Genomic DNA, 26,410 nt, shown 5'->3' with positions numbered 1-26,410 from the left:
AATTGCTTTTGGTGTCTTTGTCACGAAATCTTTGCCAGGGCCAATGTCTAGAATGGTATTTCCTAGGTTTCCTTCTAGAGTTTTTATAGTCTTAGGTTTTAACTTTAAGTTCTTAATCCACCTTGAGTTGCTTTTGTATATGGTGAAAGGAAGGGTTGAGTTTCAATCTTCTGCATGTGGCTTACCAGTTATCCCTGCAGCAGTTATTGAATAAGGATTTCTTTCCCCATTGGTTGTTATTGTCTACTTCATCAAAGATCATATGTTACAGGTGTGTGGCTCTACTTCTGGATTCTCTAACCCATTCCATTGGTCTATGTGTCTGTTTTGGTACCAGTACCATGATGTTTTAGCTACTGTGGCCTTGTAGTTGGAAGTTGGGTAGTGTGATGTCTCTGTCTTTGTTCTTTTTTCTTAGGATTGCTTTGGCTATTCAGGCTCTTTTTTGGTTTCAATTGAATTTTAAAATAGTTTTTTCTAAGTCTGTGAAAAATGCTTTCGGTAGCTTGATAGAGACAACATTGAATCTTTGGGTAGTATGGCCATTTTAACAATATTGATTTTTTTCTATCCACGAACAAGGAATATTTATTTACTTATTTGTGTTTCTTTGAGCCATGTTTTATAATTCTCATTGTAGAGATTTTTCACCTCACTGGTTAGCTGTATTCCAAGGTATTTTATTCTTTTTGTGGCTATTGTGAATGGGACTGTGTTCTTGATTTATCTCTCACCTTTGATGTTGTTGGTTTTCCAGAAAAGCTACAGAATTCTGAAACTCTGAAGTTTTTTATCAGATCTAGGAGCCTTTAGGCAGGAGCTATGGTGTTTTTTAGGTATGAAATAATATTCTGTGAAAAGAGATAATATAACTTCTTCTATTCCTATTTACGTGTCTTTTATTTCTTTCTCTTGCTGGATTGCTGTAGCTAAGACTTCTGGTACTATACTGAATAGGAGGCATAATGGACATCCTTGTTTTATTCTAGTTCTCAAGGGAATGCTTCCAGTTTTTCCTCATTTAGTATGACATTAGCTGTGGGTTTATCATAGAGGGTTCTTAATATTTTGAGGTATTTTTCTTTGATGCCTAGTTTGTTGAGGGTTTAACACAAAGAGATATTGAATTTTATTGAAAGCCATTTCTGCATATATTGAGATAATCATGTGTTTTTTGTTTTTAGTGCTGTTTATATGATGTGTCTGTTCTCATGCTGCTATAGAGAAATACCCAAGACCGCGCAATTTATAAAGAACGGACACTTAATTTACTGACAGATCTGTGTACCTGGGGAGGCCTCAGGAAACTTACAATCATGGCAGAAGGCACCTCTTCACAGGGCAGCAGGAGAGAGGGTGAGTGCCAAGTGAAGGGGATGCATTTTTGTTTTGTTTTGTTTTGTTTTTTAGATGGAGTTTCACTCTTGTTGCCCAGGCTGAAGTGCAATGGCGTGATCTCCGCTCACCACAACCTCCGGCTCCTGGGTCCAAGTGATTCTCCTCCCTCAGCTTCCCCAGTAGCTGCGATTACAGGCATGCATCACCACGCCTGACTAATTTTGTATTTTTAGTTAGCTTTTTGATGTGCTGCTGGATTTCGTTTGGTAGTATTTTGTTGACGATTTTTGTATCTATGTTCATCAGGGATGGTGGCCTGAAGTTTTCTGTTTTTGTTGTGTCTCTGCCAGGTTTGGGTATCAGAATAATGCTGGCCTCATTAAATGAGTTAGGGGAAAGTCTATCCTCCTTAATTTTTTTGAATAATTTCAGTAGGATTGGTACTAGCTCTTTTTTTTATATTTGGTAGAATTTGGTTGTGAATTTGTTTAGTCCTGGATTTTCTGGTTAGTAGGCTTTTTCTGGTTTTATTACTGATTCAATTTTGGAACTTGTTTTTGGTCTGTTCAGAGTTTTGATTTCTTCCTTGTTCAATCTTGGAAGGTCATATGCTTCCAGGAATTTATTAGTTTCTTTTAGGTTTTCTAGTTTGTGTGCATATAGGTATTCATAATTGTCCCTGCAGATTTTATGCATTCCTATGGGGTCAGTGGTAATGTTCCCTTTGCCATTTCTGATTGCTTTCTATGTATCTTCTCCCTTTTTTTCTTTATTGGTCTCCTAGTGGCCTATCAATATTATTTATTTTTCCACAAAAAATCCTCAGCTTTTGGTTTCATTGATTTTTTTTTGTTGGTTTTTCACCTCTCTATTGCATTCAGTTCATCTCCGATTTTGGTTATTTCTCTTCCTCTGCTAACTTTGTGGTTGGTTTGTCCTTATTTTTTAGTTGCTCTAAGTGTGATATTAGGTTGTTAATTTGAGGTTTTTTAACATTTTTAAAAAATTTCAATCGGTTTATTGGGATCAGATGGTATTTGGTTACATGAATAAGTTATTTAGTAGTGATTCCTGAGATTTTGGTGCACTCCAAGCAGTGTACACTGTGCCCAATGTGTAGTATTTTATCCCTCACTCCCCTCCCGCCCTTTCCCCCACGTCCCCAAAGTCCATTGTATCATTCTTACGCCTTTGCGTCCTCATAGCTTAGCTCCCACATATGAGTGAGAACATACCGAGTTTGGATTTCCATTCTTGAGCTACTTCACTTAGAATAATGGTCTCCAATTCTCCAATTCCATTAAGCTTGCTAAAAATGCCATTATTTCATTCCTTTTTATGCCTGAGTAGTATTTCATGGTGTTTGTGTAATATACATATGGGTTCTCTATTCTGTGCCATTGGTCTACATGCCTACTTTTATATCAGAACCATTCTGTGTTGATGACTATGGCCTTATAGTATAGTTTGAAGTCAGATAATGTGATGCCTCCAGATTTGTTCTTTTTGTGTAGTCTTGCTTTGGGTATGTGGGCTCTTTTTGGGTTCCATGTGAATTTTAGGACTGTTTTTTCAAGTTCTTTGAAGAATGATGGTAGTTTGATGGGAATTGCATTGTATTTGTATATTGCTTTTGGCCGCATGGTAATTTTCACAGTATTGATTCTGCTCATTCATGAGCATGGGATGTGTTTCCATTTTGTTTGTGTTGTCTGATTTTTTTCAGCAGTGTTTTGTAGTTTTCCTTGTAGACATCTTTCATATCCTTGGTTAGGTAAATTCCCAAGTGTTTTTGTTTCAACTATTGGGGTTGAGTTCTTGATTTAATTCTCAGCTTGGTTGCTGTTGGTGTATAACAGAGCTACTGATTTGTTTACATTAATTTTGCATCCTAAAACTTTGCTGGATTTATTTACCAGTTCTAAGAGTTTTTTAGACGAGTCTTCAGGGTTTTCTAGGTTATGATTGTATTATCAGCAAACAGAAACAGTTTGAATTCATTCCGATTTGGATTACTTTTATTTCTTTCTCTTTTCTGATTGGTTTGGCCAAGACTTCCAGTATTATGTTGAATAGAAGTGATGAAACTGAGCATCCTTGTTTTGTTCCAGTTTTCAGGTGAAATGCTTTCAATTTTTCCCCATTCAGTACAATGTTGGCTGTGGGGTTTTCATAGATGGCTTTTATTACCTTAAGGTATGTCCCTTCTATGCTGATTTTGCTGAGGGTTTTAATCATAAAGGGAGGCTAGATTTTGTCAAACTCTTGTTCTGCATCTATTGACATGATCATGTGATTTTTGTTTCTAATTCTGTTTATGTGGTGTATCACATTTATTGGCTTACATCTGTTAAACCATCTGTGTGTCCTGGGTATGAAACCCACTTGATCATGGTGGCTTATCTTTTTGATATGCTGTTGGAATCATTTTGCTAGTATTTTGTTGAGAATTTTTACATCTATGTTCATCAGGAATATTGATCTGTAGTTTTCTTTTTTTGTTATGTCCTTTTCTGCTTTTGATATTAGGGTTATACTGGCTTCATAAAATTATTTAGAGAGAATTCCTCCTTTCTCTATCTTTTGGAATAGCGTCAATAGTATTGGTACCAACTCTTTGGATGTCTGATTGAATTCAGCCATGAATCCATCTGGTCTTGGACATTTTTGGGGGGCAATTTTTAAATTTACCGTTTTAATCTTTCTGCTTGTTATTGGTCTGTTCAGAGATCCTATATCTTTTTGGTTTAATCTAGCAAGGTTGTATATTTCTAAAAATGTATTAATCTCTCCTAGGTTTTCTAGTTTATGTGCATAAAGGAGTTCATAGTAGCCTTGAATAATCTTTTGTATTTCTGTGGTTTCAGTTGTAATTTTTCCCATTTTGTTTCTAATTGAGCTTATTTGGATCTTCTGTCTTCTTTTCTTGGTTAATCTCAGTAATGGTCTGTTTCAAAGAATCAGATTTTTGTTTCCTTTTTCTTTTACATTATTATTTTTTTTCATTTCAATTTCATTTAGTTCTGCTCTGACATTCGTTATTTCTCTTCTTCTGCTGGGTTTGGGTTTGGATTGTTCTTACTTCTACAGTTCCATGAAGTGTGACCTTAGATTGTCTATTTGTGCTCTTTCATACGTTTTGAGGTAGCCATTTAATGCCATGAACTCTTCTCTTAGCTCTGCCTTTGCTGTATCCCAGAAAATTTGATATGTTGTGACACTATTATTGTTCAGTTCAAAGAATTTTTAAATTTCCATCTTGGTTTTAGTTTTGACCCAGTGAGCATTCAGGAGCAGGTTATTTAATTTCTATGTATTTGCATGATTTTAAAGGTACCTTTTGGAGTTGATTTCCAATTTTATTTCACTGTGGTCCAAAAGAGTACTTGATATAATTTCAGTTTTCCTAAACTTGTCAAGACTTGTTTTGTGGCCTCTCATATGGTCCATCTTGGAGAATGTTCTATGTGCTGATGAATAGAATATATTTTCTGCATTTGTTGGGTAGAATGTTGTGTAAATATAATATCTGTTCAGTCTATTCATTGTAGGGTATAGATTAAGTTATTTTGTTGTTGTTGTTGTTGACTTTCTGTCTTTCTGTCTAGTTCTGTCAGTGGAGTATTGAAGTTCCCCATCATTATTGTGTTGCTATGTATCTCATTTCTTAGGAGCAGTCATTGTTTTATAAATTTGGGAACTCCAGGGGTAGGTGCATATATATTTAGGTTTGTGATATTTTTCTGTTGGACTAGTCCTTTTATCATTATATAATGTCCCTCTTTGTCTTTTTTAGTTGCTGTTGCTTTAAAATTTTTTTTATTCGCATAAGAATAGCTACTCCTCTACTTTTGGTGTCCATATGCAAGGACTATCTTTTTCCATCCCTTTACCTTAAGTTTATGTGAGTCCTTATGTGTCAGGTGAGTCTCTTCAAGACAGATTGGTTGGTGAATTCTTCTCCATTCTGCCATTCTATATCTTTTATATGGGGGCATTGAGGCATTTACATTCAACATTAGTATTGAGATATGAAGCACTATTCTATTCATTGTGTTATTTGTTGCCTGAATAACTTGTTTTTTTTCATTGTGTTTTCATTCTATAGGTCCTGTTACATTTATACTGTAAGAACATTGTATTTTGGTGTATTCTGAGGATTTGTTTCAAGATTTAGAGCTCATTTTGGCAGTTCTTGTAGTGCTGGCTTGGTAGTGGCGAATTCTCTCAGAATTTGTTTTTCTGAAAAAGACTATTTTTTTCTTCATTTTTAAAGCTTAGTTTTGATGGATACAAAATTCTTGACTGACAATTGTTTTGTTTAAGGAGGTTAAAGATAGGACCTCAGTCTCTTCTGGGATTATATGGTTTCTGCTGAGAAACCTACTGCTAATCTGATAGGTTTCCTTTACAGGTTACCTGATGCTTTTGTCTCACAGTTCTTTTTTTTAATGTATAAAGCTTAAATTATAACTGATATTTAGACATTGAATTACATATAAATAATATATTATCTCCAAAAAATGAAATAATCAACTAGAAAAACAACAAGCTGCTTGACAAAAGTAACCCAAAGGTGACTGACTCTCTGATTCCATCTTTCCAGGAACAGTGAAATAAGTGAGAGAACTTAAGAAAGATAGTGTAAAACAATTAGGGGCCAAGAGACCACTCGGGAGTCTTGAGACAGTTCCTGGAAGAAGGAAGTTGGGGGGGCTGGGGTCAGAGGAGATGCCTCTGGGAAGGTATAGAGAAGGGAGCCATGAAGAAGACGCAGTGTCAGAAGAGAGGGAGAGAAATAAACTGGTCAGGGAAAGGTGGAGAAGTTCGGAGGCCCAAAAAGAAGAGGTTTTTAGGAAAGCAGGTGACTGTCTGGGCTCCCCCTTCTCACAGTTCTTAAGATTCGTTCTTTTGTCTTGACTTTAGATAACCTGATAACTATGTGCAGATGTGATGATCCTTTTGTTGTGAATTTCCCAGGTGTTCTTTGAACTTCTTGTATTGAATTTCTAGACCTTTAGCAAGACCAGGGAAGTTTTCCTTGATTATTCTCTCAAATATGTAGATAAATCTAAACTTTTAGATTTATGTTCTTCCTCGGGAACACCAATTTTTCTTAGGTTTAGTCATTTAACACGATCTCAAACTTCTTGGAGGCTTTGTTCATTTAAAAAATATTTTTTATCTTTGTCTTTGTCAGATTGGGTTAATTTAAAAGTCTTGTCTTTGAACTCTGAAATTCTTTCTTCTACTTGCTTAATTCTATTGCTGAGACTTTCCAGTGCATTTAGCATTTCTCTAAGTGTGTCCTTCATTTCCAGAAGTTGTGATTGTTTTTTAATTTATGACTTCTATTTCACTGAAGATTTCCTCATTCATATCCTGTATCCATTTTTCTTATTTCTTTAATTTGGACTTCACCTTTTCCTGGTACCTCCTTGATTGACTTAGTAGTTGACTTTATGAATTCTTTTTCTGGCAATTCAGAGTTTTGTCTTGGTTTGGGTGCATGGTTGGTGAGCTAGTGTGATCTTTTTGGAGTGTTAAAAAAAATCTTGTTTTGTCACGTAACCAGAACTGTTTTTTCTGATTCCTTCTCATTTGGGTAGACTATATCAGAGAGGAGATCTGGAACTCAAGAACTGCTATTCAGATTATTTGATCCCACAGGGTGCTCCCTTGATGTGGTGCTCTCTCTTTTTCCCTGGTTATGGAGCTTCTTGAGAACCTAACTGCGGTGATTGTTATTTCTCCTCTGGATCTAGCCACCTAATAGAGCTACCAGGCTTTGGTCTTGGGGAGTGTCTGCAGGGTCCTGTGATGTGATCTGTCTTCATGTCTTTCAGCTGTGGACACCAGCATCTGAACCAATGGAGGTAGCAGAGGAGTGAAGTGGACTCTGTCAAGGTCCTTGGTTTTATGTTTGTTAAGTGTGCTAGTTTTGTATTTGTTGGCCTCCAGCCAGGAGGTGGCACTTTCAAGAGCACATCAGCTGCAGTAGTATAGGGATGATCAGATGGTGAATGGGGCCATAGAGCTCCCAAAAGGTTATGTCGTTTGTCTTTGGAGTTCCTTGGTTGTCCTACAGAGCCTGAAGTGGCAATCAACCTCCTTTAAAGAGTCATGGATTCTCTCAGCTTTCCTAGTATCTTCTTCTGGTAGTTCTTGGAGCAAAAATTCATAATATGTGTCTCCACACATTGCTCTGTCTGTCCAAGTAGGAGCTGCAAGTTAGTCCTCCCTGCTATCTGTCATCTTTCTCCTTTTTAACTTTTTGATGTGGGTATTCAGCATGAGAACTTGCCTTTTAACACTACTTTAGCTATGTCCCAGAAATTCTGATATGTTGTAGCATTGTTTTCATTAGATTTAAATAACTTATTCATTTCTGCCCTAATTTTATTATTTACCTAAAAGTCATTCTGGAGCAAATTATTTAATTTCCATGTAATTATATGGTTTTGAGATAATTTTTAGTATTGATTTCTAGTTTTATTGCACTGTGATTGAAGAATATGGTTGGTATGAGTTTGGTTTTCTTGAATTTGTTGAGAATTGTTTGATGGCTGAGCATGTGGTCAACTTTAGGGTATGTTCCATATGCAGATGCGAAAGAGGTACAATTCTGTGTCATTGGGTCAAATTTCTTAGATATGTATAAGATCCATTTGGTCAAGTGTCAGGTTTAGGTCTTGAATATCTTTGTTAGGTTTCTGCCTTAATGACTTAAGGACTTAATAGTGTCAGTGGTATATCGAATTCTCCCACTATAATTGTGTGGTTATCTAATTCTCTTCATTGGTCTCTAAGAACTTGTTTTATGAATGTAGATGCTTCAGCGTTGGGTACATATATATTTAAGATGGTTAAGTCTTCTTGTTGAATTGAGCCCATAATAATTAGGTAATGCCATTCTTTGTCTTTTTTGATCATTGTTTGTTTAAAGTCTTGTTTGTCTTAAATTACAGTAGCAACTGCTGCTCTTTTCTGTTTTCTATTTCCTTGGTAGACTTTTCTCTGTTCTCTTACTTTGAGTCTATGGGTGTCCTTGAATGTGAGATGGGTCTCTTGAAGACAACATACAGTTGGATCTTGTTACTTTAACCAACTTGCCACTCTGTACCTTTGAAGTGGAGCATTTAAACTGTTTATGTTGAAGGTTAATTTTGATATGTGCACGCATGATTCTGTCATCATGTTGTTAGCTGGTTGTTATGCAGACTTGATTGTGAGTCTGCTTTATAGTGTCAATTGTCTACGTACTTAAATGTGGTTTGTTTTGTTTTGTTTTTGGTGCCCATAATGATCTTTTGTTTCCATGTTTAGCACTCCTTTAAAGACCTCTTGACCGCAGGTCTGGTGGTGATAGATTCTGTTAGCATTTGCTTGTCTGAAAAGGAGTTTATTTCTCCTTAACTTATGAAATTTGGTTTGGCTGGATATGAAGTTCTTTGTTGGACTTTCTTTTCTTTAAGGATGCTAAATATAGGCCCCCAATCTCTTCTGGGTTATAGAGTTTCTACTGAAAGTTCTGCTTTTAGCCTAATAGGGTTCCCTTTGTAGGTGACCTGCCCTTTTCTGTAGCATGCCAAAAACATGATGACATAATCAAGTGCACAAATATCAATATTAATCTTCAACATTTTTGCTTTCATGTTGATCTTGATCTTGGAGAATCTAATGACTCTGTGTCCTGAGGATGGTCTTCTTGTGTAGTATCTCACAGGGGTTCTCTGAATTTCCTGAAATTGAATGTTGACCAATCTTGCAAAGTTGGGGAAATTTGCATGAACAGTATCCTCAGATATGTTTTCCAAATTACTTGCTCTCTCTCTCTCTTTCAGGAATGACAATGAGTTGTAGGTTTGGTTTTCTTACATGATTCCATATTTCTCAGAGGTTTTGTTTATTCTTTTTTGTTCTTTTATATTTTTGTCTGACTCAGTTGATTTGAAGAACTGGTCTTTGAGCTCTGAGATTCTTTCTTCATCTTGGCCTATTCTGCTCTTAATACTTCTGATTGTATTGTATTATGAAATTCTTACGGTATGTTTTTCAGTTTTATCAGATCAGTTTGATTCTTTCCTAAAATGGCTATTTTGTCTTTCAACATCTGTATCACTTTATCACATTCTTTAGATTGCTTGTTACTTCAACTTTCTTTTGAATCTTAATGATCTCCGTTGCTATCCGGATTCTGAGTTCTATGTCTGTAATTTCAATAATTTCAGCTGGGTGAAGAATCATTGCTGAAGAGCTAACAAGGTCATTTGGAGGTAAGAAGACACCTTGGCTTTTGAGTTACCAAGGTACTTTCACTTGTTCTTTCTCATCTGTGTGAGCTGATTATAATTTAATCTTTGAAGTTGCTGTCCTTTGAATGAGGCTTTTTGCTTTTGTATTATTTGATCTCCCTGAGGATTTGACTGTGCTATAAATTGGGTTCAGTTGACTGGCTTCATTTCTGCATAATTTCAGGGGGCCAAGTCTCAGTACAGCACTCCTGGACTGTGTGCTCTTACTCTGGGTAAGGGAGGAGGTACTGGATCCATGTCCATGGCTTTGTTCTCTGGCTCCTTGAGGTTCAGCACCTACTTGAGGGGCCAAGGTGATACTAGCCTGCTGGCAACAATCTGTGATGGTTGGTGGTAACAAAAGTGCTTTGTCAGGACAGTGGCAGTGTGGTCTGTGCTCACACACATGAGCCGGTGGTGGTGAGACGGTGGCATTGCAGGGTCCATACACACATACGCCATGGCACAACTGTGTGGTGTGGTGCCTGTGTGTGTGCATGCATGCTAGTGGCATCAGGGCATTTGAGGTGGTGGGTGGTGTGTGCACCACTGATGGTGTGGCATGGCAGGGTATGTACACACACATGTACTGGCAGGTGCAGGCAAGTTCTATGTGCATCTGCCTTGTTGGCAGTGAGGTTGCAAGGTCTACATGCACATACTAGCAAGGCAGTCGGGGGAGGGAGGAGGTGAGTTCATGATAACAAAGAGGTAGAGGGTGGGTCATAGGTGGGTGGATGGGTGTGTGTCAGCAGGGGTCCAGCTGCTGGAGCTCTCTGATAGGCATGGTTTGCTGTTGAAGCTCTGGTGGCAGCTGCTTAGGAGAGTTCTAGTTGGGCATGCAAGGCTGCATGGCAAGTGAGTGCAGCAAGGCGGTGACCCTAGGAGAGGCCAGCAGACAGGAGGGTACTCTGAGCTAACTGGTCCCATCCCACAGGCAAGACAGACTTGCTCTGTCAAGGTTCAATAGTCAATCAAAGCCAAAGCCACCTAGAAGAGCATGGTGAGACTTGGAGGATGTGTATCCCTGGCCATGTTCCATTGCAGCTGTTCCTGTGCCAAGCCCTCTGGGCTCCATACAGACTGGACTCCTTTTCTTACCCCTGTCCAAGTAGCTCTTGCTGTCAACTCAAATGTCCATGGCAGTTGTGAGGTCTTAACTGCAGCTAGGATTCCAGAGACCCACGGTGAGGGTAGACCATTCCTTACCTATTAACTCACCCCTTTCCCAGGAGCTGCTTGGGGCCAGGAATGAGTCCTGGTGCTTGGCAACCCTGTGCAGGGCTCTGAGCTTTTTCCTCTTTTAGCTCAGGGTCCCACCCTTCATCCATTCTGAATGCCTTCCCTCCAAAGAACTGCTAGAGTATGCTAGCCTTCCTGGTGGTCTGTTCTCTCAGTGGGGGATGCTCTTCCTGGCCACATCTATTCAGCTATCTTGGCTCTTCTCTGGGACATTGCTGTATTTCTTTATGTAAGTTTGTTTTAACTAAATTTGGAAATCAACTAAATTAGTTTTTTCCAAATCCTACAGTAAAATTGATATTCCAAGAAGATGGATCATGGATATTCTGCTCTTGTGCATCTTTTCTGCACAGAATTGAGACTATGCCTACTCCAGTTTCAGAAGCGTGCAATAGTGTATTACCTAAAGGTAATCTGGAAAATAGACAGCTTCCTATATAGGCTCTCAAGAAGCCTGAGAACAGCCAGAAACATATATATATATATATATATATATATATGTGTGTGTGTGTGTATATATATATATATATATATATATATATATATATATATATAAAAATAACACTTTGTGTAGTTTATTTGAAGAGGAAACCTTTCATATTGGTGTAGTGAAATAAATTGATGTGTTTTCATATGTGGTTTGAGATTTTTTTGTTTCTCTTCTCCTCTTTTCCCCTTCCTGTCACTCCCTTCTCTTCCCTTCTTTCTGTTTCTCTTCTCCTTCCATCTTTTCTATGTTTCTTTTTTAAGAACTATCTTTCTATTCCAGTGCCTAGAATATTTTTCCCATATGTTTTCCCTATACTTATGTATATTATATACTATTTTCCCATTGTTATTTTATCCCACATTTTATTGTCTATTTCAATAGTCAATCTGTTCTTGTGTCTATATCTACTGCAATAATTTTTAATTTTTCATATTGATAAGGTGACACACTGAAAATCTTTTTGTGATTTTAAAATTATCTTAACTATCAAAAGATTTTCTTATATAGTATAGAGTTTTTCATCGAAATCTCCAAAACTAATGCTGGATTTTTTATTAGAATACATGCAATTTATAAGTTAGTACAAAAATTATATATTAATCACCTGAAATTTTAAATCAATTGATAGACTGAACATGTTATTTATGCACATCATTTTTGTGCCATATAAAGACATTTTGAAATTATCTACATAAGCTTTTAGGCATGTGTAGCCATAAATACCTATGTGCATTTTATTTTTTTCTTATGATTACAAATTTTATCCAATGGTAATTTCGTGTCTATTATATTCCCTAATTGACTATTCTATTACAGGAAAACTATTGCTTGCCCTTGTTCATCCACATATCTAGTTTTCTTTCTGAACTTCGCGTTAATTTAAATACTGTTTCTATGAGTGTTACCTATTTTTTTCTGTGTAATTTTCTTAGACAGACCTTTAGTTCAAAGTTGAAGAGTAGCACATATAGTGGATATCTGTTTTAGTCCTTATCTTAAAGAAATGCTTCAAACATTTAGACGTACATTAAGTGTATATTTGCTGCAAGTTTTTTCTGAAATAATTTTTATAGGCTAAGAGATTTCTTGCCTCATTCTAATATTTTAAGATACTTTAATACACATGGTATAGACAGTCATAAAACCTCCTGTTGCCTCTACATTTAATTTCTAGACACAACTTTTCTTCATTTGCCAAAATAAGAGAAATTTCATTAATTTAATTTTATAAAGTTATGCCATCCTTATACTTCTGCAATACACTCTATTTGACAGGATTAATTATATTTTAATACATTTAAGATTTGGTTGGCTAAGGTATTTAGAATTTTTCCAGTCTTGCTTGTAAGTAAAATTAATTTTTATTTGTTGAACTGCTATCAACAAACTTTGGTACACTAATTTCATAAATGAGCTCTATTCTCTGCAGCTGGTATCTATTCCTAATTTGTTGCATTAATATTTTTTCTCATCAAGGTGTTAAAGGTTGTAAGTACCGCTATTTTTGCCTTAAGTACCATTTATAATTGTTGTAAGTACCAATATCATCATGCTTTCATCTCCTTGATCTTGATATTTATTTTCTGATATTTGCTGTATTTTCCTGAAATTTCTTGCATTTAGTCCAAGGGAGGAAGCCATTAACCTGAATGTAGTACTTCATCTAGTGAAGAAGACGAAAGAATGAAGCTAATCAAAAATATAATTTGAATCATTAAGTGAAACTGTAACTATTTTTTATTGTAAATACATTTTTACTTTACTTAACTATATATATGTTATGCTTCATGGAAAAGGTACATTCCATGTAAGATGCTTTAAAATGATTTGGACATAGTCTCTTTATTTTCTAATAAGTTTTTCATATGCTTCAAGGTGTATTTTCAGGGAAAAAGGTGTGACTTAAAAGTTATAGCATTAATTTAAATGGGCATTGTTCCTTCATCCCTAGGCAGCTGATGCATATTTAGCTTCCTCTACATTTGTGTAAAATAAATTAGTCAAGTGAATCATATGACCGCGAATATTCAATTCAAACCATACATAAGTCAAAATGTAATACTTTGTTAATTTCCATATTGTTATTTAGTTCTCATTGGCTTTGTAAGACACAAACTGAGTAATTCACATGGGGAATATTTAATTAGACAGAGTTCAGGCACTAAAAGCAATGATAATTTTGACGACAGAAATATTAGTTCTTAAAAGATTCTTTGCAAGTCTTTGTAATAAAACCTTTTAATCCATTCTTGATAAACTTAAACAATACAATTACAAACATAGTTTTCAAGAGAAAAAAATATATATGTACTAATTTATCTGGGGAAAAAAAAAAAAAAAACCCTGGGCTTACTATTGATAGAAAAGATGACAGGTATTCAAGCTATCCAGATGTGTTAATCTAATCACTGCCTTAAATAATTACATGGAAAAATATAATTATATGCTAAGTAATAAAGTCAAAGAAAACCTTAGCTAAAACAGTATGTACAATACTACGAGTCAGATATGCAAAAACTTACATATGCACTTAGAAGTCAGTTTAAAATCTCCACTGGATTGAGCAATAAAATATAAAAATTACTGTTTAAATTGGAAATTCACTATGGCTATTAATATTGTTATTTGCAACACAATGAGCTTTAACATACCTTTCACAGGCAGTGGTGAATTTTCCTTGGCTTAAAAAAGACTGAGGAAATTTTCATTTATCCAAATTATTTTTATTTTCAGATGCTCTGTCTTTGAATATTTATTAAGGTACTATTGACTAATTGACAAAAGAATGAAAAATGAAATATTAGACATCAGCAGAAGAAAAAAAGATTTCTCAAGTACAGTTTTCCTCTTTTTGAATATAACTGAGACTGCTAAATTAATAAGTATATGTCTGTAATTTTTTAGTATCCACTGCACTCTAGACCACAAAATATTTGTGCAATGAAAATCTGAATTGTCAGTTTGACTTATACCATGTTAAGAATATTTCTATAAATATTTTAACATGAAACACTAAATAGATCCAAAAGGAAACTCAGTTTTAATTAAATGGGAAATCTAATTTTTAATGTAAAAAATTAAAAGGAAAGTTTAGTATTGTATTAAAAGGAAACAACTCTTCTTTAAAAGAATATTCTTTGAAAACTTAAGCCTTATATCAATAAACTGTCAAAGACTTTATGTGATGCTTATGAATCTATCATATGCTATAAAATTGCTCACAGCAAGGAAACAATAACATGAGGCAAACACATGAAAAAACATATTAGAAAAATATTTGAGTGATTTACCTTCTTAGAGTCTTTTCAGGTAAATACATCCATGGAAAAGTAGCAATCAGTAATAGCAGTTCCAATTTTTAAAAATTTGTGGAAACTACTATTAATAATGATGTATTACATTCTGGTAGACAAGTTAAATAACGCTCTTAGAGTGCTTCTAAAGATCCCCTTTTCACTAGCCTGCTTTAAAAACATACTCATTTAATATCCTTTCTCTGCTGAATGGTTTAAAAAGAACTCATGTGTTTTTTTTTTCTATCCAAAAAGTTAACTGAATCCGCCAAAAACTTATGCATAATAATCTTTCAGAAATCCCAATTATCTCTAAAATTAAAAAGAGTAATGCTACTTGTCAATAATATTGCTATTCTAAATAATACAGGTACCTTTACCCATTGTATACTATATCCAAAAGTAATTGGATACAAACTCACTCTTGCCAGCACATCTCTAACTTCTGAAAATTAGAAACAAGTACTCCACCAGATCTAAGTCTCTAAACAGAAGAGTAACAATTTTATTCAAGTGACACAGTCTAAAGTTAGCACAGCTAATGATTATCATACAGCATAACTGTATGAGAGATATTTGTAAGCATGATTAGCTTTAAAACGAAACAGGCAGTGATGGTAATGCTAACATCTCTGAAACTCACATTAAAATCGATTTGGTTTGTACAAATCCTCATTTCACACCACCTGGCAAATTTTTCTTGTTATGAACTGGGTGAGGAAGACAGATTGTGACTTTTGATATAATTAAATATGTAGATATAATTTGGAACAACTGCTCCCTGATAGTCTTGCAAAGTAAATATTAATAGAAATAATAAATTCATAAATTGATGTCATTTTGCATCTTTTATAACCACTAAGCACATACTCTGAAAAATCACAACCAGCTAAATAAATGGACAAATTTTTATATTTCTTTAAGTTTACTAGGGGAGGTCCTGATTAACTGTTTCTGGATGCTTACAATTTTCTATGTTGAATGTTTTTCTTCATATTGCTTTTTTAAAAAAAGAGATGAATTTCATATAAAGGAGAATGTGTGAATTTCTATTAGAGTGTAACTGTTGGTTGACATAGAATTTACTAAGATAATCATGTGATGGTTAAATTTAATGTCAACTTAGCTGGGCCATGGTGCCCAGATATGTGGTCCAACATTACTCTGGATGTTTCTCTGAGGGTGTTTCTGGATAAGATTAACTTTAAAATCTGTAGACTTTGAGTAAAGCAGATTGCTTTTCATAATGTGGGTGGACCTCATCTAACCAGTCAAATGCCTAAATGGAACAAAGATGGGCAAGAGGGCCTTCTGCCATCACTGACCTTTGGACATGAATTGTAACATCAACTCTTCCTGAGTCTCTAGCCTGTAGGCCCACCCTGCAAAGTTTGGACTTGTCATCGCTAATCATGCAAGCCAATTCCTTGAAATAAATATCTTTCTATATATACACATATCCTATTGGTTCTCTTTCTCTGGAGAACCCTGATTAATACCTTTCTGGAGAACCCTGACTGGTGTGAGCTGCTTAATGGTCACTCACCATCTTTAGCACTGCAAGACCATTTTGATGCTGGGAGTTCTACAAGCATTAGGCTCTATAAGAATTTCTAGAACACTTTTCTGGAGCCTTCCTTAAAGACTAGGTGTAATCTTAGATCAAAGTTGATTTGTTGATCACATTTTTGCTGTGATGATGATTTAAGATACAATTCAATGCTTATGAGTTCAGAAAACTAGATATTTTCTTTTCTTTTCTTTTCTTTTGCCTTTCTGACACTTCTTGCCTTCATTCATTAGTGTCCAGCCAGATGACATTCTTTTTAGCTATGTCCTTCCTTTGCCCAGGAAGCTTTGTAGACAAATTCAAATGCCTCTGGGAATCAGGTAGCCAATGCAAATGAGTGAAGGTGCTTCATTACACATGTATTGAACAAATAATTATGCCTACACTATTTTTCTTGGATCACATGACCCTCTATTGCTATCATTTATTTCCTTGTTTAGGATAAAGACATAGGTATAGCTAAAATTTTTCTATTTTAAGAGAAACAATAACATATACATGATAACGAAGGGCAAATTTGGGGGTGATGGGTCCTATGGGGGGATGGAAATATCACGCCATTTGAAAACTTCATCTAGTTAACTGTACTGAAGTGTTATTGCTAAATTTACAAAAAAGTAAATTATATAAAAATTTACTCTTTCATAAACCATTCACAAACTTTCATACTTTATATTTTTAACAAATGACTTACCTCAGACTGCAAGATTAACAGTAATAAATCATGTTGTTACAATACTTTGATTAATACCACTATGTCAGGTGGGATTTAAGAACCTTAATTATCCATTGGATTTTTCAGCAAACTGAAGCAGATCCAGATTATTTTTTTTCTAAGCCATCTCCTGCAGAGGTGACGTGGTATTTTCTTCTTTTATGAGGAGGTTTCTTGCCTGTCTCTAGCATTTTTTTTTTTTTCATCTAGCATGCTGCCTTTAAAAAAATTTGAAATCTTCTCTTAACCTACAAATAGTTTCAGAAACATTTTAAAGAGTTTGTAATCCCAAACTTAATAAAAGTGTGATTCTAATAATAGTTTCCATTAATAAATGTCTAAAGACTTTTCAGTATATACAATATTATGTGTTTTTAAAAACTGCCTATTATGACATATTATTCTAGCCACTTACATAATTTCATATGGGGATTTCATTTTAACATCTCTCTGCATAAAAAGGCATCTTAAGAACTAAGCTTATCCAAATGTTTTATTAGACTGATGATAAATTCAGAGATGTTATTACAGATATTTATAAACGCTTATTGGAGAATGATCTAAAGAGCTTATGAAAAACTATTTTGGTCTCCTTCTCCCTCCTTCCCTCCCTTACTCTTTCCACCTCTCTGCTTTCCTCTCTTCTACTTCTCTCCTCTTCTTACTTTTCAGTTATTTTTCCTGTAGCAATTCATTTGTTTTTATCCTCTGGGCTCTGTGAATCATATATTTCTCCCTCGCACTGGTAGCTGGCAAAGCTCAAAGCCAAATTTGTGTTCTCCCATATGGAATGTATTTTTAGAAGGAGGTTTTATAGAAATTTTCCTACTCTTCTTGTTAGTTTTCCTTAATTTTATTATTTTTTCATTGCAGAATATATAGATACATATCTATCTTTTCATGATGTTCTTAATTTTGGGGGAACGGCAACTCAGGCCTACAGAAGACAGAAACATTAACGCATAAACACTAGCAGTATAAGAAAATGAGAAGAGGAAGGCCCCATGGGAACAAAAAGATACTTCCCTATTGATATGGTTTGGCTGTATCCCCATGCAAATCTTGTCTCAAATTGCAGTTCCCATAATCCTCATGTGTCGTGGGAGGGACCAGGTGGAGAAAATTGAACCATGGGAACAGCTTCCCCCATCCTATTCTCATGATAGTGAGTGAGTTGTCACAAGATCTGATGGTTTTGTAAGAGGCTTCCCCCTTTGCTGGGCACTCATTCTGTTTCCTGCCACCCTGTGAAGAGAGGTCTTCTGCCTTAACTGTAAGTTTCCTGCGGCCTCCCCAGCCATGTGGAACTGTGTCAATCAAACCTCTTTTCTTTATAAATTACCCAGTCTTGGATATGTCCTTATAGCAGCGTGAGAACAAGCTAATACACCTATCCAAAGACATTCAAATTGAAATTATTTTATAATAGCATTTTAGAACTCCAAACCAACCAACAGACGATATCCTTGAGACAAAGTCAAACTGTGGAAGCGTAAGATACTTTATTCACTGTTTGTGACAAGTAAGCAAACAACCATAATAAATAATTACATAAAGGATAGATGAACAAATAGAGAATTCTATAATAACTTCAAATTTATGTTTCTTTCATCTAATTTTTGTCTTTCCATTGCATCTTTTACCGCACTATTGAGGATGGACTAATTGCTCCCACTATCTCTAGTCTCTAGCTTACCTAATCCTTTTTACACACCGATGTTATCTTAATTTCAGTTCTTTCTATTCCTAGCATCACATAGCCCCCCAACAAAGCACTTCTTCAAATTTTTTTCACAAATCCTGTCTTCTGTGATATCATCCCGTATGCGTTTTTTGACACTCCCCTTTGTTTTAAACTCCATATTCAATCTCGCCAAATCTTTTTTGCTATTTCTTTGAAATATATCCAGGACCAACTCTACTCTCTGCTGCCTGAATCTTTGCAATACCACCTTAACTGATGTCTTTGCTGCCTACTTTGTTCTCTTATAATTTATTTTCTAGTAGCAGCTAGTAGAAGTCAGAGTAGTCAGTATCCAAAAATATTATTTTGTAATGGTAAAATATTTACCATTTCAAATGCAGAAAATGGAAAGGTGACATATAGTGAAAACTTGATCTCTCATTTGCCTAGTTCCTACTCCCTTCCCCATAAGTATCCTTCTTCTTAGATCTTATGTATTCTTTAACATTTGTTTTTTGAATTTGTTGGCAAATGTAAAAGTAGCTTTTTGGGCATATTTTATATTTTGGGGGCATATTTTATATATATAATTTTTGCATATTATCACCCTAGTTTAAGCAATAAACCTGAACTTTAGAGAATTTTTCTATTACTACATACGGTATACCTTCCTTCTTTTTTACAGTTACCTTATATTGAGTTGCATGTTTGCAATGAAATTGGCATATCTTATTCCTCTTTGATGTATATTTAGTATGTTGCCACATCCACTCTTACAAATAATGCTGCAGTCTTTCAGTATCTCTAATGTAAAAAAGGGGTAAATCTGTTTCAAAGGGTATTTTCATCTAAAATTTTCACAGATATGGTCAAGTTGGCCTTCATGGAAGTTATACCAACTTATACTCAGTAATGGATGAGAATGCATGGTTCCCTACACATTCATCAATTCCAATGTGTTATCAAATTTTAGGATTATTGACGTGTAATGCCTCACTGAGTGTTTTGTAGTTAGTAGGTGCTCAATAGTGCTTTTGAGTTGGAATAAATTGATACATATATCTGTTAAGATTTGCTTCAGATAGGACAGGCTACTTCTGGGTTATTAACACTAAGGTTCCTCTGTATATTTCAAATGTAGAAACACAGGCAGTGGAGATAAAACCCAAAATATGTGGATTAATGGAGAAGGCCAGTTATTTCAATTTCAGAAGGTATTGATAATGGGATTACCCTCATTAGACTCAGGTTTGTTTTTCATTATCTGAATTTAGAAAAAGAAAAATGAGATATATCTTTAATTGGTTTTATTCGAACCAATAGCAGCAACAAAAACTATGGATGTAGGGACAGAAAGACCCGGCTTTGTGTCTGAGCAAACTAATTTACCAAACCACAATTAATGTTTATAAATGCATATCATGTTTCAGGGACTGAGATAAGTTCTTTACAATTATCATCTTATAGTATTTTTATAAATAGGTAGATAATATTATTAAATCCATTTTACAGATGTAGAAACTGACTTTTAGAACGACTAAGTCATATAGCTTGCCACAAATACTAAAACTATATCTGTATATATTTCCTTCCTATTTCAGGAAAGCTAAAACATTCAAACTTTCATAATTCATTATTTTCCTATTACAGTTGTTGCATTATGTTTTTCTTCCTATGACACATGATATTTTATAAGATTTTGATTGAATGTCAACTTGATTTGATAGCATATATGCTCCAGTGGCCTATTTTCCATTTGGTAAACCTAAAGAGGAGTGGAGTTATCGGACTAAACTCACCCTCATTTACATTACTTCAACAGGTAGAATAAATTGTGTGTTTTAAATTTCCTGTTTCATAAAAACGAAAAATGATCTGGCAGGTGATGTGGATTTGTTTTTTTTTTTTGTGAATGTGTGTGTTCACTGGGAGATAATTATATTTTCATCTGATCCTTTTCAATATAACTGTTCTTATCCTATATTATGCTTTGCCTTTTTATTATTCATTTTGTGGTAATTTAATATAAATTGTTACTATATTTTATTCTGGGAAAGATTCCCAAAGCAAAAGATTTTATATCTAGAATAGGCACTGGTTTAATATGTATACTCAGTTTTTTTTTCTTTTAGTTTTTTCTATTCAAAAGGTACAATATTTGTCCAAACAGGAATTGTAAGAATTCAAAACTTCTGTTGCACTTTTAGAAATATTATGGATCTGTTTTTTTTTTTTGAAAAATATGTCCTTTCATAGTAATTTACTAACTATGTAAAAAGCATATAATAACAAGTACATTTATTTTTTGCTCTATGGATTGTTTTGTGATCTCTTGGTATTTTTTTTAAATTTAATTTTTCTAGAGACAGGGTCTCACTCCATCGCTTTGGCTAGAGTGCAATGGGGCAGTCATAACTCACTGCAGCCTCAAACTTCTGGGATGGGTATCATTAATTTACAGATTTAATATATAAAAATAATAATCTTAGGTAGTTTTAAAAATCTACCTGAATATTGTAAATAATAGAAAACCAAAGTAAAATAGAACATAACTGGACAGCACAAAGAAAAATACATTAAACATAGGAGTTTGGTTTAAAATAGTAACTTTCATTAATGCGCCTCTCAATCTTTCAAGATTGTTCTACCCACATGGGTTTGGGAGTGTGGGATACAATCCACATTTTTAAAAGAATGGGAAGATTGTTATTTGTATGACACTAAAACAATTTCTGAGAAGGTATAGACTCCAGTGTAGATTACACGTTCCTCCTTTACGCTTACTACCCTTATACTAGTAGAATTCGTTTTATCTATTTGTTTTTTAATCAGGTACAGTCTTGAAGGAAAAAGAAGAAAGGAATTGTTTTCCTAAATCCAGCCTACAGCCCAAGAAGTCAGTGTAAAAGACTGGAGGAATCAGTATTCTGGGATGTCCCATCTTCTGCAATGCAGAGAAACCCTCCTCCAGGTTCATCTGCGGTCTCCAAAGACTGGCTGCTTTGGCAGTTCAACTTAACATCATGTGGCCATTTGTTAATGATGAGAAGCCACTGATTTGATAGCAAGCCCATGAGAAACTGTTATGAATATTTATTAAGAAAATGAGACCAAACTTTTAACAAATGTATATGCTAGATTTTAAAATCATCTTATAAAATTAATGTAGTGTAGTGATGATTTTAAATCATCTTATAAAATTAATGTCTTATATTCCATAAGACATTTGGACTACAATTTAGAATAGTAAGATTGATTTTTCATGCTATTCATAAACTCATTTGTGCTAAATTAATCTGTTTTATGGACATAGTTAAGTGACATTTTTTTCCAACAGAAGGCAAAGCATCCTTATGTTCTCATCATACCTTCACATGTGCTTCCATGAATACTGATATTGTTAACATTCTGGATTTCCAGAGAAATCCTCTATCTCTTTCTTCATAGAACAGAAAAAATCTTCATATAAATTCAGGATACCTGATTATCCTTTACATGTTGACTTTTTCTTTTTTTAATTTAGCATATGTAGGAACAGTTCTATTACATTGTAAAAAAAGGGGCCAAATGAATTTAAAAAATAAATGCTGATATGGTAGAAGTAATGCAAAAAAAGTTAACATATACAAGGAAAACTACATTATAAGTTTTACAGAAGGGACTGTATATGCTTCTCAGAGATTCTTAAAATCTGTTAAACATAATTACATTGGGAAATTTCTAATTGAATATTTATTTCTTTTCCCTCCACTTTGTTTTTAAAATAAGAACATACCTTCAGGTTAGATTCAGTTTTGTGGGGCCTAGACGGATACAGTCTTGCAAGATGGGCATTTACAAGAATAGATTTTATTACTTAGAGCAGTTTTAGGTTCACAGTAAACTTAGGAGGAAGCTACAGACATTTTCCTTATGGTCCCTGCTTCCACTCACGTGTAGCCTTTCCCATTATCAATATCCTCTGCCAGATGTGTACAAGTTTTACAATTGAGAAACCTACATTGACACTTAATTTATTGGAGTAGGCATTTTTCATGGGTAAAAACAAAAATCCCCTCACTTTTGCAAATTTTTGAAAACCATATGGACCATGTGAACACATTGCTAGGACCCTCCCAGTCTTGGCGGAGGCTCAGGATGGTGCAGGGCTATCAGGTGTCAGCGTCATTAGCTTCTTGGTCAATCTGCTTCTGCATGCCATTAGAAAAACATCCTATACCATTAAAACAAAAAAGTAGCTTTTCTAATTGGCCTTCAGATTACACGAATTTACATACCCACTGGCAGAAAGCATCAGAACATATTTCCATGTATTTGCCAACTTGTTTATAATCACAACTTTAAATCTGGAACAATATGGAAATTGAAAAGAAATATCTCATTGCTTTTTAAAATATCACCACTGAGATAGATTTTTTTTCTATATACGTATTGACCATTTTTTTTCCTATATGGATTGCATGTTCATGTTTTTTCCTTTGTTTTTGATTAGAATAGTTATCTTTTTCTTTTCTTCAAGATTTCTTACTTTAGTATTATGCAAAAAAGCATTTTTGCTCTTCTTGAAATTAGGTAAACTTACAATCTTTACTGTTTAGTATATGAATTTAATCAATATACTTGCCTTGAATTCAGAGGAACATAAAGATGTGACTGATTTTGTGTTTTTAACTTTACTGCATTGTGATTTGTGTGTAATTGGTTCATTTTTAATTTGGATAATTTATTGTGTTTGTATTTGGGAATGGAAAATTCTTGGGTTACTATTTCATGGGTGTCTTACAAGGGTATATAATTCCTGTGTGTTGTTTAATGTTCAATATATAAATAATTAAAAACCTACTGATTAACTGAATTATTCTAAGTTCTTGATTATTCTATTTACATTTGATAAATTTTTAGAATCAGAATGTTATATTTCCCAGTAAAACTGAGTTTATATCAATTTTTGTTGTTTCTACCAACTTTCTTTTTGTGTAACTTAATGCAAGGTATTTGGTGTATAATGATTTTTCAATACATATTTTTATTATTTATTGATTTATTTATTTATTTATTTTGAGATAGAGTTTTTTGCTCTGTTGCCCAAGGCTGGAGTGCAGTGGCACAATCTCAGCTCACTGCAACCTCAACATCTCGTGTTCAAGCAATTCTCCTGACTCAGCCTCCAGAGTAGCTGGAATTATGGGTGTGCACCAGCACACTTGGCTAATTTTTGTATTTTTAGTAGAGAGGGGGTTTCACCATATTGCCCAGGCCAGTCTTGAACTCCTCACCTTAAGTGATCCACCCCCTTGGCCTCCCAAAGTGCTGGGGTTACAGGCGTGAGCCACCATGCCTGGCCTAAATACACATTTTTTTGGAATTTTGTTTTTATTCTAAAATACTCTTTTAAACCAACGTAATATTTTTGTCTTTGAAAAATCATTTGTGTGAATATAACATATTCATTTATTTGAATATACAGCTCCTGTACAAAGAGTGTGTAATTAGTTTTTCCACACTCAGGCAAAACATTCCCAGGTAGTGAAGTATGTGGTGAAACTAGATAATTACATGGACAGGAGTGCATTGCTGAATTTTCTTTTATGTAAAATGAATTTCTTGATCAGAAAAAATGTGACATGCAATGCCATGAGAATGAACTATGCTTCTGAAATCCACAAATGGTGGTGATTGCAAAGACAGAAAAGGCAGAAAAGGCAATACAAATATAGAATATGGGTGTCTATTCCAGTAAGGGTGAATCTACACTCTGCCTGTGATGGAAGAGGTCTCTATAATCGAACTGCTGGCAGGTGTATGGCTCGTACACTTGCGAAATGGTGCCTGATCTACTAGCTTTGACATACTTTAAAATGGTATTAAGTAACAGTGTGTACATACAAGTATAGAGATTAAGATGGGAACAAAAAGAAAAGAATTGAGAATCCCTAGAGCAGGCGAGATCCAAGAACGAAGAAGAGGGAGCCCAGAAGGCTTAATGTTGGAGAAAGAAGCAGAGAAGGCAGAGATTGTTGGCTGTAGACTAAGAATAGAGAGTAAGAGGATCATTAAAAACAAAACCAAAAATGTGTGTTGTGTTAGTAAATTCCTTTTAGGTCTCTTATAGTATATTAGGCAAAATTTCTATGGATTGCTGCTGGTTCTTGTGATGTGGAGCTTTGTGTGTGTGTGTGTATTGGGGTGGCGATGGGAGTGTGGGGGCATGGTTAAGAACATGAAGAGACAAAGAGGCTTTTAGATTTTATAGAGAGAAAGTCAATTGCTTCTAAGTCTCACACAGAAATGGGAAAACATATACAATTCATTTGTTTGCAGAAGCCCTAACATTATCAGCTTGCTTGGAAGTGCTCTGGCCTTTGTTTAATCTGTACCCTGCCCTGGAACTGAGGTGGTCCCAGATGGAAATACAGAACTGGTTGGGAACTGGGACCCTGTGGGAAGTGAAAAAGATGAAAAAAGAAACAAAAAGTGGAAGAGTCTAGGACAAGAAGAGGGGAGGAGGAGAGAGAAAAGAATGAATGAGATCAATGGTCCAACATTTATGTTGGAAAGAAGTATTAAAAAAAGAGTAAAATCCAAAGTAATTAATTTTTTTATACTGTCAGTATGAAACATTTATTTTAAAATGTGGATTAACCTTTTAAGCCAGGAGTCACTCCCAATATATATCCAAGGTGTGCGTCCCCATTATTAGGAGGATACGGTCCTGATAATTTGCAAAAGGTGACTGTGAAGGTTATGTCTTTGACTGGCAGTTGCAGATTGGTTTGTCTACAGTAATACCATCTCTGAGTAAATGATGCCTGGCCGCTGCACCTACTCAATCTGCCTGTTCTCTAGTGGCACTGCCTTTCCCAGGGTTTTGTCTCCTCTTACCTTCTGTGTTTACGGATACAATTTTATTTATACTATTCCTTTTTTAGGATGAAATGGTCATTACTTTTTTTTTAGTTGCTCTGTCCTAGTGTCTCTTCCCTCTGATATTTCTCGGAAAACTTTGATAATTAAATCAGTAGTGAGCAACACAGAGATATATTACTGTATTTGATTAAATCAATATCAAGAGCATCTTGAATAGTCCCCTAGAAAGAAAACATCAGTGTAATCCCCCATATATGATTTTTCATTAAACTGAAAACTTAGTTACTTATAAGCATTTTGTTAATTTGAAGTAATATCCCTATCTTCAAAATTATTATGGTTTTTATCTTATATAATTATCAGCAAATAATTGTTATCTTTTTAAGAAGAATAAATTAAATAATTATTGGTCATTGAGCTATGTATTATTTAACTAGTATAAATAAAAAATATCTGCTTATTTAAATTGTGCAAAATAAAAAATGTTAAATGATAGGCTGGGTGTGGTGTCTTATGCCTGTAATCCCAGCATTGGGAGGCCAAGGCAAGAGAATCATTTGAACTCAGGAGTTCGAGACCAGCTTGGGCAACATAGGGAGACCCTGTTCCTAAAAATAAAAATTTAGTTGGGCATGGTGGTTGATATGATTTGGCTGTGTTCCCACCCAAATATAATCTTGAATTCCCACATGTTGTGGGAGGGACCCAGTGGGAGATGATTGAATCACAGGACACGTCTTTCTAGTGCTATTCTCATGATAGTGAATAAGTCTCATGAGATCTGATGGTTTTAAAAACGGGAGTTTCCCTGCACATGCTCTCTTTCTTTCCCTGCTGATATCCATGTAAGATGTGACTTGCTCCTCCTTGCCTTCTGCCTCCCCAGCCATGAGGAACTGTGCATCCATTAAATCTCT

The 26,410-nt window shown here is 34.8% G+C and overlaps 1 long non-coding RNA gene across 1 annotated transcript in view; it reads left to right on the top strand.

Moving 5' to 3' along the window:
- LOC139362086 (uncharacterized) overlaps positions 1 to 26,410 on the top strand; it is a 134,375-nt gene that overhangs the window by 87,924 nt on the left and 20,041 nt on the right. Inside the window, exon 3 of the long non-coding RNA XR_011620423.1 lies at positions 21,459 to 21,522. This is a non-coding gene — a long non-coding RNA (uncharacterized lncRNA). The remainder of the gene's footprint in view (positions 1 to 21,458; positions 21,523 to 26,410) is intronic.

Source organism: Macaca nemestrina, chromosome 2 (assembly GCF_043159975.1).
Source record: "Macaca nemestrina isolate mMacNem1 chromosome 2, mMacNem.hap1, whole genome shotgun sequence".
NCBI lineage: Eukaryota > Metazoa > Chordata > Mammalia > Primates > Cercopithecidae > Macaca > Macaca nemestrina.
Note: the sequence above shows the minus strand (reverse complement) of the source record. Positions and strands in the feature narration are given on the sequence as shown.